Consider the following 6,000-nt stretch of genomic DNA (forward strand, 5'->3'; position numbering starts at 1 on the left):
GGAAGTACCAGGAGAGACTGAGTACAGAATGGAAAAGGTGAGAACAATGGAAGTAAGGGGAGTGGGGGAGGAATGGGATGTATTTAGGGAAGCAGTGATGGATTGCGCAAAAGATGCTTGTGGCATGAGAAGAGTGGGAGGTGGGTTGATTAGAAAGGGTAGTGAGTGGTGGGATGAAGAAGTAAGAGTATTAGTGAAAGAGAAGAGAGAGGCATTTGGACGATTTTTGCATGGAAAAAATGCAATTGAGTGGGAGATGTATAAAAGAAAGAGACAGGAGGTCAAGAGAAAGGTGCAAGAGGTGAAAAAAAGGGCAAATGAGAGTTGGGGTGAGAGAGTATCATTAAATTTTAGGGAGAATAAAAAGATGTTCTGGAAAGAGGTAAATAAAGTGCGTAAGACAAGGGAGCAAATGGGAACTTCAGTGAAGGGCGCAAATGGGGAGGTGATAACAAGTAGTGGTGATGTGAGAAGGAGATGGAGTGAGTATTTTGAAGGTTTGTTGAATGTGTTTGATGATAGAGAGGCAGATATAGGGTGTTTTGGTCGAGGTGGTGTGCAAAGTGAGAGGGTTAGGGAAAATGATTTGGTAAACAGAGAAGAGGTAGTGAAAGCTTTGCGGAAGATGAAAGCCGGCAAGGCAGCAGGTTTGGATGGTATTGCAGTGGAATTTATTAAAAAAGGGGGTGACTGTATTGTTGACTGGTTGGTAAGGTTATTTAATGTATGTATGACTCATGGTGAGGTGCCTGAGGATTGGCGGAATGCGTGCATAGTGCCATTGTACAAAGGCAAAGGGGATAAGAGTGAGTGCTCAAATTACAGAGGTATAAGTTTGTTGAGTATTCCTGGTAAATTATATGGGAGGGTATTGATTGAGAGGGTGAAGGCATGTACAGAGCATCAGATTGGGGAAGAGCAGTGTGGTTTCAGAAGTGGTAGAGGATGTGTGGATCAGGTGTTTGCTTTGAAGAATGTATGTGAGAAATACTTAGAAAAGCAAATGGATTTGTATGTAGCATTTATGGATCTGGAGAAGGCATATGATAGAGTTGATAGAGATGCTCTGTGGAAGGTATTAAGAATATATGGTGTGGGAGGAGAGTTGTTAGAAGCAGTGAAAAGTTTTTATCGAGGATGTAAGGCATGTGTACGTGTAGGAAGAGAGGAAAGTGATTGGTTCTCAGTGAATGTAGGTTTGCGGCAGGGGTGTGTGATGTCTCCATGGTTGTTTAATTTGTTTATGGATGGGGTTGTTAGGGAGGTAAATGCAAGAGTTTTGGAAAGAGGGGCAAGTATGAAGTCTGTTGGGGATGAGAGAGCTTGGGAAATGAGTCAGTTGTTGTTCGCTGATGATACAGCGCTGGTGGCTGATTCCTGTGAGAAACTGCAGAAGCTGGTGACTGAGTTTGGTAAGGTGTGTGGAAGAAGAAAGTTAAGAGTAAATGTGAATAAGAGCAAGGTTATTAGGTACAGTAGGGTTGAGGGTCAAGTCAATTGGGAGGTGAGTTTGAATGGAGAAAAACTGGAGGAAGTGAAGTGTTTTAGATATCTGGGAGTGGATCTGGCAGCGGATGGAACCATGGAAGCGGAAGTGGATCATAGGTTGGGGGAGGGGGCGAAAATTCTGGGGGCCTTGAAGAATGTGTGGAAGTCGAGAACATTATCTCGGAAAGCAAAAATGGGTATGTTTGAAGGAATAGTGGTTCCAACAATGTTGTATGGTTGCGAGGCGTGGGCTATGGATAGAGTTGTGCGCAGGAGGATGGTGGTGCTGGAAATGAGATGTTTGAGGATAATGTGTGGTGTGAGGTGGTTTGATCGAGTGAGTAACGTAAGGGTAAGAGAGATGTGTGGATAATAATAAGAGCGTGGTTGAGAGAGCAGAAGAGGGTGTTTTGAAGTGGTTTGGACACATGGAGAGAATGAGTGAGGAAAGATTGACCAAGAGGATATATGTGTCGGAGGTGGAGGGAACGAGGAGAAGAGGGAGACCAAATTGGAGGTGGAAAGATGGAGTGAAAAAGATTTTGTGTGATCGGGGCCTGAACATGCAGGAGGGTGAAAGGAGGGCAAGGAATAGAGTGAATTGGAGCGATGTGGTATACCGGGGTTGACGTGCTGTCAGTGGATTGAAGCAAGGCATGTGAAGCGTCTGGGGTAAACCATGGGAAGCTGTGTAGGTATGTATATTTGCGTGTGTGGACGTATGTATATACATGTGTATGGGGCGGGGTTGGGCCATTTCTTTCGTCTGTTTCCTTGCGCTACCTCGCAAACGCGGGAGACAGCGACAAAGTATAATAAAAAAATAATAATATATTATTTCATCATTATTTTGCTTTGTCGCTGTCTCCCACGTTTGCGAGGTAGCGCAAGGAAACAGACGAAAGAAATGGCCAAACCCACCCCCATACACATGTATATACATACACGACCACACACGCAAATATACATACCCATACATCTCAATGTACACATATATATACACACACAGACACATATATATATATATACACTTGCACACAAATCACACTGTCTGCCTTTATTCATTCCCATCGCCACCTCGCCACACATGGAATAACATCCCCCTCCCGCCTCATGTGTGCGAGGTAGCGCTAGGTAAAGAAAACAAAGGCCCCATTCGTTCACACTCAGTCTCCAGCTGTCACGCAATAATGCCCGAAACCACCACTCCCTTTCTACATCCAGGTCCCACACAACTTTCCATGGTTTAACCCAGACGCTTCACACGCCCTGATTCAATCTATTGACAACACGTCGACCCCGGTACACCACATCGATCCAATTCACTCTATTCCTTGCTCGCCTTTCACCCTCCTGCAAGTTCAGGCCCCGATCACTCAAAATCTTTTTCATTCCATCTTTGCACCTCCAATTTGGTCTCCCACTTCTCCTCGTTCCCTCCACCTCCGACACATATATCCTCTTGGTCAATCTTTCCTCACTCATTCTCTCCATGTGACCAAACCATTTCAAAACACCCTCTTCTGCTCTCTCAACCACGCTCTTGATATTTATTACGAAGAAGAATATATTGTGCTATGACGTTACCTTTTGTCATCAATTATATTGCCTTTAATGAGTAACATGGCGTTCATCATGGAAAACGTCCAATGGCTGCTCAGTAAGTTCCGGAGCTCGGGAAGGGGCTGTCCGGTGACGGCAAGGAGCCTCGTCGACCACACTAGGAGACGGCCCTTGAGTGACCACTTGGCGAAGACAGCGAGGAAGGCTGGGTCGTCGCTGAACACCACCACCGTCACGCACCATGAAACCTGCCGCAGCTGTTACCGTCATAAAAGTAGATGTAAATAAGACTGACATACACACATCCTCAATAACGTATCAATAAAGTAACGCAACAATGATAAGAAATTGAGTGACCTTCCTAAGTAGTGCAAAATGTGTTCCCTACCCGACGAGCATCTCCAACGACCCGGGAAAACTGCCTCTGTGTCACGTTAGCGTCCTGAACGTCACCTGCCACCTCGAAAACTCCCACACCCCAGGGAGCCCACACCTTACCCAACACCTAAAGAAAATAAGTTAGATCTGCATAATCATGTTAAGTAGCTCACGACCAGTACATATAGTTCTGTTCGGAGGCAAAATACATACACTCAGCGCACATATATGTATATGTATATATATATATATATATATATATATATATATATATATATATATATATATATATATATATATATATATATATATATATACTGTTTTTTTTAATACTATTCGCCATTTCCCGCATTAGCGAGGTAGCGTTGAGAACAGAGGACTGGGCCTTTGAGGGAATATTCTCACCTGGCCCCCTTCTCTGTTCCCTCTTTTGGAAAAAAAAGAAAAAGCGAGAGGGGAGGATTTCCAGCCCTCCGCTCCCTCCCCTTTTAGTCGCCTTCTACGACACGCAGGGAATACCTGGGAAGTATTCTTTCTCCCCTATCCCCAGGGATAATATATATATATATATATATATATATATATATATATATATATATATATATATATATATATATATATATATATATATATATATATATATATATATATATATATATATATATATATATATATATATATATATATATATATATATATATATATATATATATATATATATATATATATATATATATATATATATATATATATATATATATATATATATATATATATATATATATATATATATATATATATATATATATATATATATATATATATATATATATATATATATATATATATATATATATATATATATATATATATATATATATTCTTCTGTTTCCCATTTTAGAAAGTTAAAAAAATACAAAGGCAAAAGGGATAAGAGTGAGTGCTCAAATTACAGAGGTATAAGTTTGTTGAGTATTCTTGGCAAATTATATGGGAGGGTATTGATTGAGAGGGTGAAGGCATGTACAGAGCATCAGATTGGGGAAGAGCAGTGTGGTTTCAGAAGTGGTAGAGGATGTGTGGATCAGGTGTTTGCTTTGAAGAATGTATGTGAGAAATACTTAGAAAAGCAAATGGATTTGTATGTAGCATTTATGGATCTGGAGAAGGCATATGATAGAGTTGATAGAGATGCTCTGTGGAAGGTATTAAGAATATATGGTGAGGGAGGCAAGTTGTTAGAAGCAGTGAAAAGTTTTTATCGAGGATGTAAGGCATGTGTACGTGTAGGAAGAGAGGAAAGTGATTGGTTCTCAGTGAATGTAGGTTTGCGGCAGGGGTGTGTGATGTCTCCATGGTTGTTTAATTTGTTTATGGATGGGTTTGTTAGGGAGGTGAATGCAAGAGTTTTGGAAAGAGGGGCAAGTATGAAGTCTGTTGGGGATGAGAGAGCTTGGGAACTGAGTCAGTTGTTGTTCGCTGATGATACAGCGCTGGTGGCTGATTCATGTGAGAAACTGCAGAAGCTGGTGACTGAGTTTGGTAAAGTGTGTGAAAGAAGAAAGTTAAGAGTAAATGTGAATAAGAGCAAGGTTATTAGGTACAGTAGGGTTGAGGGTCAAGTCAATTGGGAGGTGAGTTTGAATGGAGAAAAACTGGAGGAAGTGAAGTGTTTTAGATATCTGGGAGTGGATCTGGCAGCGGATGGAAACATGGAAGCGGAAGTTGATCATAGGGTGGGGGAGGGGGCGAAAATTCTGGCTGCCTTGAAGAATGTGTGGAAGTCGAGAACATTATCTCGGAAAGCAAAAATGGGTATGTTTGAAGGAATAGTGGTTCCAACAATGTTGTATGGTTGCGAGGCGTGGACTATGGATAGAGTTGTGCGCAGGAGGATGGATGTGCTGGAAATGAGATGTTTGAGGACAATGTGTGGTGTGAGGTGGTTTGATCGAGTAAGTAACGTAAGGGTAAGAGAGATGTGTGGAAATAAAAAGAGCGTGGTTGAGAGAGCAGAAGAGGGTGTTCTGAAATGGTTTGGTCACATGGAGAGAATGAGTGAGGAAAGATTGACCAAGAGGATATATGTGTCGGAGGTGGAGGGAACGAGGAGAAGAGGGAGACCAAATTGGAGGTGGAAAGATGGAGTGAAAAAGATTTTGTGTGATCGGGGCCTGAACATGCAGGAGGGTGAAAGGAGGGCAAGGAATAGAGTGAATTGGAGCGATGTGGTATACCGGGGTTGACGTGCTGTCAGTGGATTGAATCAAGGCATGTGAAGCGTCTGGGGTAAACCATGGAAAGCTGTGTAGGTATGTATATTTGCGTGTGTGGACGTATGTATATACATGTGTATGGGGGGGGGGTTGGGCCATTTCTTTCGTCTGTTTCCTTGCGCTACCTCGCAAACGCGGGAGACAGCGACAAAGTATAAAAAAAGAAAAAAAAAAAAAAAAATATATATATATATATATATATATATATATATATATATATATATATATACTGGGTATACCGGGGTTGACGTGCTGTCAATGGATTGAACCAGGGCATGTGAAGTGTCTGGGGTAA

This window comes from Panulirus ornatus, chromosome 30, assembly GCF_036320965.1.
Source record: "Panulirus ornatus isolate Po-2019 chromosome 30, ASM3632096v1, whole genome shotgun sequence".
NCBI classification, from domain to species: Eukaryota; Metazoa; Arthropoda; class Malacostraca; order Decapoda; family Palinuridae; genus Panulirus; species Panulirus ornatus.